Below are 13,179 nucleotides of genomic sequence, written 5' to 3'. Positions count from 1 at the left end.
TCTCCACATCTGCGTTTCTTCATCTAGTGAAGAGGTAACAGTGAGCTCAATGTTGCATTCACCAGGTTGATAGCTTTAATGAAATGGGCACTCATTAACTGAACAAACTCTTCTGCATCTGTAACCCACGCAATCTGGATTTAGAAGAGTTATTCTTTCATATTCATTCTTTCTTTAACTCGCAGCATATCGATAGAATTCTTGTGGGTTGTCTTTAGCACGCAGAGCCAGTTTCTTTTCATAATCAGACTTTGCTTTCCGTACAACAGTTGCGACTATTCTAGCCTGCTGCTTATAACGTTCATAATGGACGTCATGCTCATGCAAACAGCATTCCTTCCACATCGTCCTTTTCTTATGAATCTCTTGCTTAATAAGATTACACATCCATTTGACTCCTACCCTATTTATTCTTTCAACTCTCGAGACACATTCTGATATCGCATCATTTAAGTATTGTTTAAATGCTTCCCATGCACTGTCGATATTCTTTCCATCCAGCAACTGATCCCATTCCGCTGAACTCAGTATACTCCTCAGTTGGTCACAATTTCCTGCTTTGTAGTTCAGCATGTAATCTTTTTTGAATGGAACATTCATAAACTTAGTCACTTCCCAAGTGACTTAGTTTATGAATGTTCATCACTGTCACCAACTGGAGGCAGAATATTTAAGTCTTTAAATGAAACACCCTCTGACACTATAATCAAATCTAACACTCTTTGACCTCTAGTTCCTTCTGTCATATGCTGCTTGAGGAAGTTGTCCCGCAACAGCTCAATAAATGCACTTTTATTCTTCTTGTGAGATTCTACTGCTACCCAATCAATATTTGGATAATTAAAGTCTCCCATTAAGTTACTCTTTTTGGGCTCACCTTTTCCATTTGGTGATGCATTTCTTCATCACCAGCAACCGATCCACCAGGTCTGTAACAACACCCCACTATGTAATTTGTCTTGGTAGATTCCACCTCACACCAGATGGCTTCAAACTCAATGCCACATGAAATATTGTTAGTAGTATTACTACATTCATAGGCCTCAACTCCAACTGGATTAAGTCATCCAATATCATTAGCAGCATGCCCCCTCCTCTCCTATCCACTCTATCCTTCCTAAAAATGCTGTACCCGTGACACTCGATACCAGTTAGTAGGTCTGATTCTGATAGCCAGGTCTCGCTAATTCCTACAATCTGGGGTCGCAACATATTGACCAAGGCAACAAACTCTACCCCTTTGTTTCTGATACTCCTACCATTCGTGTACAGACATAATAACCTACCTGCATGTTCTTTTGTATACTCTTGTTAGCAGTCTGCCTGACACAGTTGACAACTGTCTATCTATATGAATTTGTTCTCTGATAATGTTATAAATAGAACATAGCTTTGATGTAGTTTTTTTTTCCACCACTAGAGGTCAGGCCAGAATAACAGTTGATCAAATCATTGTCTCACTGGTTGAAATGTAATATAGCTTCTCTCTCTCTCTCTCTCTGTGCTGTGTGTGTGTGTGTGTGTGTGTGTGTGTGTGTGTGCGCGCGCTCAATATGAATGTAATTATTTCTAACACAGTTGTAGTCTCCGTAATTTGTCTAAAATGAATGCTGATCACTGTGTAACACTAATAATACAATTTTTATTTTTATTTATTTAATTGCACTAATAGTACAATATAAGAGTGTTCTATTGGTATGCTATTATCATTCTTTCAAAACTGTAAGAAAATGAACAGCTGAAATCAACATCCATTTATCATCCACCTCCAAACTCATCGAACCAACTTCTCTTTCATTCCGTTTACCTCTGTTTTTTGAAATAGCCTCCTTCACGGTCTTCCTCAAAGAATATAACTTTCAGCTATTCGAAAATTTCTTCATTCTTTTTATTCTCCACTCAGCACTGATGTGCTACAGGCAACCACTTGTTTGCAAGCCAGATTAAAAAAAAAAAAAAAAAATGTGGCTACAGTATTCACAAATAAGAAATTACATTAATTTAATATAATCTGTTATCCATCTTCCCTTTTTCTTCTAACATTCGATTATGTGCATGATAACTTCCCAGTTATCATGCACATATCCCAGTTATTCAATGAAATGCCTGACCATAGCACAAAACAACTCATTGAAGAATAACTATACAGATAAATGTTTCACACAACATATAAAAACAGCATGTGGTCAAAAAAAAACTCAAAGCAATTAGTAAGCATTTTCTAAGAATTCTTTATATCTTTTCATTTTTAAAAAGATGTTTAACATATGCTTGTTTAAACATTTTTAAAGATAAACAAAATATGTTTTTTAAATATTTTGTTTAAATACTTAAACACACTTAACCTACAACTACCCACTATGGGACTTTTGCAATGTAAATTCATAGTACTATTATACTACTCTGATTATGTTTTCAATTCAAATTAGCTCAAACTTTAAGATAGCGTTCAATAAGTATTGTATGTGTATACACACACACACACACTAACTTACTTTCAAACAGTTTAGTGTTAAAAATTAAGTACTTAACAGTTGATTATTATCATCATATGTTGGAAAAATTTCTTCAGCATCTATTCAATAAATTTCTCTAGTAACTTATGTTTTCATCATATCAACAGAATTTCCTAACTTGCAAAACCTCCAAAATTACCATCACAAGGAACACTCCAGAGAAGAGTCTTGATTAATCACTTTGCTTTCTTTCCACCATTCTCATTCTTATCAACCAAATATGTGCACAATACAGATATGGTGGTATCTAAGTCACATGAACAAGGATAATAACTTCTTTATCCCCACTTGTCAGTGCGTTTTTCAATATCCAAGTAGCCCTTTAAACTATTCTGCTCACTTTTAACATATATCCTCTGATCTTTAATTCCTATCAGTCACTCTCACCCCAGTTCAGTTATTAAAAATAAATCAAACATTATATAGGAAAACACAGTAGCTGTTCCTTTCATAAAATAATCAACACTTTCTATCATGTACAGAATAAAATTCAAAATCATGCATAATGGCATTCTTATATTTCACTCTCAAAATCACTGATACATCACCATATTTGGAAACATAGATTTGGCATAAAGCGTCACAATTCTTTATTTCACCATTTTATCTCTGATGATTTCCAAAAAAAGATAAGCCTTGCTAATCTTTTCAGGATTAGCCAGGCTTTTCTCTAATTTCTTGGAAATAATCCAAAAACTATAGTCTTTTCTTTCTTAGGGTTAAAGAACAGAAGCAATAGATGCAAGATCACTGAAATTTTTAGAAAAAAAAAAAAGTTCCTTATCTGTTATTTTGAAATAGGTTTTTAGGGTATCTTAATGAATTTCCTGCTACATTACAATTTACTTTTAGATTATTCACTATACATTGTTTTATTGTGGTGTTTTGAAAGTGCAGAATGAAATAATTATCTACACCTTTAAAAATATACACCTACAAACCAAAGATGTTAATTATATATCCTAAAAGTAAAATATCTTTCTCCTTCTGCATAGTTTATGTTTCTCTGAAAAGCACATGCAAAACTCAATTCAAAACAACTCTACTCACTTAGCATGTAAAAAATTTCTCTTACTCCATTGTTTGTCTCTCTTACAGAATTTGTGGGTGGCATCTTCTTATTTCCCTCCTACACTATAATCTATGTACCCACCTGCTAACGTCATATCTCCATTATTATGCCACCTTCTTTTCTGCCTAGCACTAAACGGTGCATTTGACATTTCTGCAACTTCTCCCTGTAACCAACATTACTGAGTCCTGATATTCCCTCTGTTTAAACTTCATGTAATTTGTTATTTATTCCCTTCTCATCGCTAGATCCCATCCAATTTTTTTTTATCATGAAAGAGACCTAAAATGATTGAAAAAATTCCATGTTTTATCTCTATAAGCATGGTTTCCAGATTACCTAACCCACTGCCAACCCACATTAAAATAAGTTTCTGTGGGTGGAATAAAAAAAAAATCCCTGTCAGTCCACATCAAATATCATTAAAATGAGTTGAACAGTAGTGGCCCAAGTACAGAATCCTTCAATACGCACCAATGATTTTTCATTTTCTGAGGATATCTTCCATTACCTTGCCCCCCCACCCAAAAAAAAACTGTGTTTAGGAGAAGAAGATGGAATCACAATGTGATCTTCTCTCCCTCCCCACCTCATTCTATCCAATTCTTAGAGAACAAACAACTGAACAATACTAACTCAAACTTGCAGTGGAACCAGACTATGCAAGTCTGGTTGACAAAGCTCTGACAACAGCTTTGTTCTAATGACAAAGCTCTTGTCAAAGAACTCACCATCTTCACCATTTACAGTCAATAGCTACAATTCCTATAAAATACTACATACCCACCATCACTTCCTCTTTCACCTGATGATGATATAACAAAACATTATTTCCATCTTACATCTAGAGTATCTGAAAAGATAGCTATGCTTCACAAATACAATCTCTGTGCTATTTTTCAGCCATGGCACATCCAAGGTAACTGTTATTCATTTTCTCCAAGACAAGCTTCATCCACCTGCACATCCTGGTGTGTGGTTCCAGAATGTGCAGGTTTCATGTGCCTGCAACTCGACCTGCTTTGGGTAGACTGGCAGATCTATTAGTATCTATCTGCATCAAGAAACATTAAACTACATTTGCTATAATCATTAATGGCAAGTCAGGACTGGCATGCTCCTGTATATATCCTAACACACAGGAGAAAATGGAAGAAGACTAGTATGCTACATCACACTATTTTAACAATTAGCATCAGCTATGAAACACTCTCCCAATCTTAATAAGTATGGCTTCATTAATTTACCAAATATTTAGGTGTAGTCTTAAAATGACTAACTTTCTTTCTTTTAGCCAGCCCCAGGGAGAGCCATGACAGAACATTTGTTCTATTTTCAGATATAAGTTGAATTTCTTTCATTACCTGGCTGAGTATTCTGTAAGATGTTTGTGCTCTGAAAATACAGGTTTGAAATCCAACTAAATATTAACAACTTAATAAAGTACTCATATTTTTTTAAGTGTGTTTATGCTGTGAACAACCTGATTGTATCTTTCTGATAACCAACATATCTATTCTCCATCCCACTTTCCTCCTCTCGTATACCAACCTGCCATGTGGATCTGTCAAATCTTTTGCAAAATCCAAAACCAAATGTAAGCCCCATCCAACATATTTATCACTTCTTTCATAAATTTAAGTAGCTTGCTAAAGCAAGATTCGCCATTTATAATCACATGCTAACCATATAGAGAATCCAATGCCTATCAACTGAAATATTTATGTATTCAAAATGAAATCTCCCCATACCTTAACCAAGAGTGCTGATATATAGTCTAGTCGATAACTGGAAATATCTCTCTCAACACAAGTTTGTGCAATGATAGTATTTTGTCCTCCTTTCATTCCTCTGGATCCATGCCTGTTGCAAGACACTCAACAAACAATCAGGTCAAAGGCACAGTAAATTCTTTTGTATTCCGTAACAATCTGTGGTGATGATCCAGCTCCACAACCTTATTAGCACCTGCTGGATATTTCTGAATGTACTTAGATAGCAGATGAATTACATCATCCACTGCAATACCATCTTGCTTACTAAAGACCTCAAGTGGCCTGAAAAAATTCTGTTCTATGTTTATTCTCTAGAACAGGATTTCTGGATTATCTGTGATAGTTGTAAACTACAGGTTTACAACTATCACAGGTGACCTTCATATATGATAAGTTTACAACTGTCCATGAGTGGGATTCACACTGAATGATGTATTCTATCCTTGGCTCTCTCATTTAACGTGCATCTTGATGATATAAAAATGGTAAAAGGGATGACAAATTATTTCCTGATGACACAAGGTGAGAAAGAGAAAAACTGACTGATATAATATTACTTCAAGAGGATTCTGAATAGGAAAATTGTGGAAGTGATTGATTTGGGGGTTTTATGGCACAAGGACAGCAAAGGTCATACTGTGCTAGGCCATGTGTTACAGTAGTACACAGGGTGGTGGTAGTTAAATAGTTACAATGATATAAAATAGTGAATAATACAAAATATTGTGCAAAGTTATTAGAATGGAAACAAGTAAATAAAATGTATGTACAAAGTTTAGTATTTACAATGTGGCATCTACATTTCTCTTCGAAGATTAGGTCTTTGCCTGTTCAGTCTTCACTAGTCTTTACATCTTGCAGCTGGTCTTCCTCCACCTCCCCCCCCTCCTTTGGTCTATATCTATCCACCTCTTTTGATAGTTATATCTTTACATCCAAAATAGATGTTCTTTCCATTTTGCTCTATATTCCTTGATCTTTTCATTTATGTTGTAAATATCTAGCTCCTTTCTGATGTCTTCATTTCTTATATGGTCAAATTTTGTGCAGCCTTTAATTGATCTTAAAAATCTTATCTCTACAGACCTCAAGAGCTATGCCAATGGTAGCCATGCTAATGGTAGGGTCTCTCTAGCTGGATAGGTCAAAAGGTAAAAGGGAGACCAAGAGAGAGAGAGAGATACCCTAGTCCTCCAGGTTGAGAGTTTTGAATAGGGCTGAGTTGTAGGAAATTGTTTACTTGGTAAACAATTTCGTACAACTCAGATGCCTGAACTGGAAAATTCATCTACATAATGCCGTTGAATAAATTAATGTTTGTTTGTTTGTTTTAATTTATGTTGTAAACATCTAGCTCCTTTCTGATGTCTTCATTTCTTATATGGTCCAATTTTGTGCAGCCTTTATTTGATCTTAAAAATCTCATCTCTACAGACCTCAAGAGCTATGCCAATGGTAGCCAAGCTAATAAAGTAGGGTCTCTCTAGCTGGATAGGTCAAAAGGTAAGGGCCAGACCAAGAGAGATACCCTAGTCCTCCAGGTTGAGAGTTTTGAATAGGGCTGGTTGGTTACCTTACCAAGTAAACAATTTCCTACAACTCAGATGCCTGAACTGAAAAATTCATTTACATAATGCCATTGAATAAATTAATGTTTGTTTTTTTTTAATCTAAAAATATCATGCAATCTGTCTGAATCTGATAGCATCTGTCTGAGTATATAAGGCTCAGCCAGATAAAAATGTAATTTCTCTCTTGTGTGAAGTGTTAGCACTCCACCATTGATAAGATGAATGTCGCAGTGTTGCATTTCCCACACATAGGTGGGTCATCAGCCCTCAGTAAATAATAATGTGTGAAATTATTGTGCCCTATGCAGAGCCTAGCAAGAACAACTTCCTCTCTTCTGTTCCTACACTGACTCGACTGCCAGCACTTAATGTCAGGCTTTCTCATGTAATTTGTTCATCAGTGCTTCCTACCATGAGTATCCATTGTGCAACTTTGATTTTATAAGCTGTGTGTGGTCAGTATAAGGGACCGACAAACATTAGGTCGATAAGGTATGAGCTGATCTAGCAGCTGCATTTGCGATGTCATTTTCTTTAATTCCAAAGTGGCTGGAAATCCAACACAACCAAACATACAAATTAAGGGTCTTTATTTTGTGTAAGAGCCGAAATACTAAATGTAGATTATACACTGGAGAGGAGATTCCTATAAAGAACTCAAAGAGTCTGTATGAATCACACACTTCTGGTAGAAGTTTTCTTTGATATGCTCAAGCTGAGCTGAATTGCATGCAAATCTGTTGTATAGTTACTGTTGGGTGGAATCTGTAATAGAGATTGTAATATTAGGGAACAACACTGTGGGAAGATGGATGGGATGCAGACATAACTACTATAAAATACAACACCCAGAGGGGATCTTTTAAATAATGCAATCCAATAAAAAAAAAAGTACTAACTGATCATTTTGATATCACCAATTCAGTTTGGTTTAAACTGACACAGAAAAAGCCATCAAAATATCAGGTTATAAATGAATTTGATGGTGATATTTCTCATGCTGTAGGGCCATGCTGCCTCCCTTTTATGTGAATCCCACGTGTGAAAGGTTGCTGGCCTGGTTGGCCAAGTAGCTAGCATATTTGCTCTCCGACCAAAAGGTTGCAGGTTTAAATCTCACTTTAGACATGGATGTAATGATACATTAGGTGGTTCATGATGACTTCAGTACCTAGTGTGAGATAGCCTGTAAACCCACTTATTAGAGGCTGCAAGTGGCTTGAAAAAGTTCCATGTTTGGTTTCTAGAGCAGGGTTTCTGGACTAGGTAAAAAATGAATAAAAATTATAAAAATAAAAATAAAATCTTTAGTCCACCCATAGTACTAATGTAGCTATTCATGTGTGGGAGACCAAAAAAAAAAAAAAAAAAATTAATTAAAATAAATTAAATTTAAAAAAATACATATTAAACCCTGAGATAATGAGAATTATCTCAGTGTTTAATATGTATTTCAGAATAGATAATCTGAAAACATGAGGCTTGAAACCAAAAATTGAACCTTTTCAAGCCACTTCAGGCCTTTATAAAGTAAAGTGGTGGCTCAAAGATTGGAATCAGAGAGTTTCATGCCGAATATAGTATAAAAAACTATAAAAGTATCGGCGAATACTAGCGTGAGCTGAATGCAAGTAGTCCTAGAACGTAGTACAAACACGGGCAATCATTGCAAAGGTGGGGAAAGTTCTGATCACTATTCTTTGGTATTTCCCCTTAATTTAATTAATGTTTATATCCCCGAAATGAAGCCTGTTGGCTCTTTATATTTAAGTAAAGTGGTGGCTTTATACCAGACAATGAAATTCACCTATTTCCTAAAGATATAAACATAGATGCTCACAGAGATAGAACAGAAGCACTATCCCCAGTCAACCAAGTTGGCAAATATGGTTGTTAATTTCCTACATTTTGAATGTCCAATTCCTCATGGAAGTACATAAAAACTGAGATATGGTTACAATATGCAAAACAACAGGTAAATAAAATACATCAAATTCGATAGTCAAATTGCATCTGACAAACATGAGATATAATAAGAGTTCAAACAACTACATCTTTCACTGCTTTTTTCTAAGAGAATTATCGAATCAATCACTACAGCAAACATGATGGTACACAAAAATCTATGCTTCACTAAAAAACAATAATTATTGCTATTTATCAGGGAGGAGCCACATAATAATCAGAAAAATAACTGTTTAATGACTAATTTTGTACTTATTATCACATACATCTTCAGATCCAATTTTATATATATATAAATTGGAAAAAAAAAAAGTATCAGAGAGATTCCTTGCATTACTAACTAAATACAAGAAATGAACTTAAACCATATGATGAACATAGCATCAACATGTCAGAATTAACAGCTTAAACCACAAAATCTAGTTAGGGGCAGATCACTCCCTTTCCTAGATATACAGATCTCAGTGAAAAATCATGCCACACTTTCATTTTAAGGATCTACAGAAAAACTTCAGCACTGGAAGATGCCTACATGCTACTCTGCACCATTTATCCTGCCCAAAAAACAGGGCTTCATAAAAAAAAAAAAAACTCAAAAGACAGAGCATTCACTATATCCAATGATAACAAGAAATAATATATCTTAGAGATATACTCCAAAAAACAGCTACAATCTTAAACCCATTGACATCTTAAACAGACCATTTTACACTCCCCTGAATATATAACAGAAAACTATAAAAGGTGCCATCATTAAAAATGTTATAGATAAGATAGCAAAATTACTTAAGCAATACGACTTGAAAGTTGCCTTTACACCACAACAACAACAAAAAAAAAAAGGCACCAAAATCCTCTTAAGCAACCAAGAGTATATAAAATTCTCTTTTCTTCTCTTTGCATGCTGCACCTCTTATGTTGGACAGATGGGTTCATCAGGAGAAATCTGCCTTAAAGAACATATCAAACATGTGGGGGGCGGAAAGCACATAAATCAAGACTGGTATTTCATACCATCCAAGCAATACACCAAGTATGCTGGCAACTCATGGGAATGCTATACATTGAATTCTACAACTATATTCAATTTAAAGAAGCTGCTGAAATATAAGATGCCCAACCCAATGTAACAAAAAAAACCACGGTCTCACTTGGAAGAAGCTTTGGTCAGTATATCTAACAACTGTATATCAGTAAATATATTGGTAAACTGACAGAAGTTACACAGCACATCACAACAATGAGCCACTTCTGACATCAATGTTATATTCAACATCTGGTTTAAGTTCATTAGTTGTATAACATTTACTAAACTCTCTCTCTCTCTCTCTGTTGATACTTTTTTTCTAATTTTATCTGAGGTTGTACACAAAGGTGTACAAATGGTTGTTAAACAGTTCACTTTCCGATTATGTTATACGTTGTTCTGATAAATAGCAATGGACATTTCACACAATTCACAGGATAAATAAGTTTTTTTTTTTTGAATGAGGTAATGATTAAGAACTAAAAGAGCAGCATATATAAGTAATGCATCTTTCACATATGCAATTCACTGTCTGCTGAGAGACTGGTTAAATGATTTTCAAATACCATGCAAATTGCAATCCTAGTCTATAAAACCGTTCTTGTGGCAAGAACTGGGAGTGTCAGACTGGGAAAAGTTACAAATTTGCAGTAGAGAAAACACTAACATGCACTCTTAATCAAAGAGTGCACTTAGAAATGCTGCTCATGTCTCTACAGAAAACATGAAATTGGTAAGAAGGTACTGAAATATGACTACCTTGAAAACAATTTCCAGCCTCATTACTTCAAGTAATTCCAGTGAAGCAATGCAAGTCACTTGCATGGCAACCCAAACTACAGCACAACACATTCTTATTATGCCAACCACCACCTACATACTATGCAAAACAAATATGATAGATGACTCGTGCATATAAGGTGATCTTAAATTTTTAATGTGATGCCCATCCACAAAAGGTTATAAGCCAATAGCACTTTAGTACTGTGGGTGAACAAGGGATTTTTTTTTCTATTTTTATTTATTTTCTACATAATTCAGTAACCCTTCTCTAGGCCAAAAATGAAACTTTTTCAAGCCACTTCAAGCTTCCAATAAATGATGTGGTGATCTTACACCAGGTGATGAAATTCATCTAAAAACAATCACAAACACTCATGCCAGGATTTGACCCCTCAGCTTGTTGGTGGATATACTAATCACTTAGCTAACCAGGCCAGCCAATTATTTGGTACAAAAACGTAAGTCATTCTTTTTGAGTCGCATATTTTTATATTTTGCACTTCCTGATTATTGTACAAATTCCCCTTGATGCTGCTATCAGAGAAAAAATAAATAAAAAAAATAGTGTGGAAACTTTTGGAAGTTGTGATATCTGATTTATTGTTACCTTGTTGTATTCTGTATGTCATTCATTTGTGCTATTCTTGTAGAGCCATCAGCTATACAACATCCAATATTCCTTTCAAAACTATGCACAGCAACTTCAACATTTTAGATATTTTTCAATTACAATACCAGCGATCTTAAAAGAGCATCCCAAAGCATTTTTTTCTTTTTAATGTGAAGATAATGTTAAATCACATTCTGCGTTACAGAATTTCATGTTCTATTAAACGATGTTTACAAATACTAACGTTGTGAAGTTATGATATACGGTTCGGGAATGGTGAAAATAGATCAGAGTATTACAAGACAGATAAAAAAAAAGGGGGGGGTATCATTACACTCAAAATATAATTACCTATGACATACGTGGTTCTTTGTTTGTTCATAAACAGTTTTTCACCTCAGTTTGAAGAAATTAACGCCTACAGAGGGCTTTAAAAGTTAATTTTTTTTTCCAATCACGTATGCTAATTTTTTTCTTCCCAACATATATGACTACCAGTACATAAGTTATAAATGTTCTGAATAATACACCACTAATTAAGTAAATTACTAGTTGCAGTGGTTCCATCTGGCTTATCTCTTCAATACAGTATTTTGAAAACGCACACTAGGACACATTCAAAAACTTTCTATTAATATAAAAACCAGGACAACTAAATGCACTGAAATGTTATATAATACGATTTACGATTACAACGTCGATTTAGCAATCTATAACAATATTTGAAGCGTAACGCAATAAAATGCGGAGAGCTTTATATGACCTTTACTCAAATACCGCAACTATCAAAAGGTATTAAGACTTAATGTGCAAAAGAATTTGGCTATCCATATTCCATAAATGTCTCACAATATTATTTCCTGTAATATATTACATAAAAAAGTAATAAGTCTTAAAAATTAAAACTAAATCAACCATTAGAATGATAAAATGGGAAAATTTCCCAGTGACAGTAAATTAGTGTCACTGCATGTCACACAGGCCGGGAGCAAAAATGTAAACAATACAAAGCTATTAATGAAACGAGGATATATAGTGTGCACGAATTAGTTCATCTGTTTTATATGGAATGATAAATTTATTCCCCTCGTAAGCAGTGTGCAATGTAAGAAGCTTAAACATTAAATAGTCGTAACTTTTTCTCCGAGGCAACATAGCACGTTGATATCTTTGGATTGCCTCATACCTTGTTCCGCAAGGGTTGAAAATGCGTACAATATATAAAGCACTTAATGATGAAACAAAACACGATAGGAACTAAATCCGCCCTAGAGTTTAACATAAAAATCCCAAAAAAATCTATACATACCTAAGAAAAATAAAGTCAATATCCCCTCACGTATCTTTCGTCGTCTTCACGGCACACCCTTGATACTCCAAGATGGCGCCTTAAGTGACGTCAGACTCACAGGAAGTAGAAAGCTGCAGTTGATCGTCTTAACCAGTTGCAGCTTACGTCCTAAATTGAAACTATTCGTTGAAGGCAAGTCACTACTGTTCTACGCTATTATGGGTAGTTAAAATATTTTTATTATACAGGGATTCATATCTTAGAGAATACTTGTGAAGTTCACGCCGGATGACAGAAATTTCGTACCTGTGACACACGTGTTCCTGTTCAGCTGAACACAAACTGTGTCTGAAGCTGTGTATTACTACAGCAACCTATTTCCGCGAAACTGACACCAACACACTCTGCTGGGACGGTCCATATAAGGATTCAGCCACAAGCTCACTGAGTTTGCTATTCTGTCCTAGTTTTCTAAATTATGAAACAATAATTCATATATTGCAAAATGCCTACTTATGTTTTGTATATCACGTTAAGAGAGTTTGCATAATTTCTAATACTGTCAGAGA

The 13,179-nt window shown here is 34.8% G+C and overlaps 1 protein-coding gene across 1 annotated transcript in view; it reads right to left on the bottom strand.

The window, feature by feature from the left end:
• rhea (Talin_middle and talin-RS domain-containing protein rhea) overlaps positions 1-12,928 on the bottom strand; it is a 709,058-nt gene extending 696,130 nt beyond the window's left edge. The window contains exon 1 of the mRNA XM_090405775.1: positions 12,629-12,928. The gene's annotated coding sequence lies outside the window, so the exon portion shown is untranslated. The remainder of the gene's footprint in view (positions 1-12,628) is intronic.
• Between the last annotated feature and the right edge of the window lie 251 nt (positions 12,929-13,179).

Source organism: Typopeltis vanoorti, chromosome 15 (assembly GCF_054136105.1).
Source record: "Typopeltis vanoorti isolate ZY-2024b chromosome 15, IOZ_Tvanoo_1.0, whole genome shotgun sequence".
NCBI classification, from domain to species: domain Eukaryota; kingdom Metazoa; phylum Arthropoda; class Arachnida; order Uropygi; family Thelyphonidae; genus Typopeltis; species Typopeltis vanoorti.
This window is presented reverse-complemented; position numbering and strand designations above follow the sequence as displayed.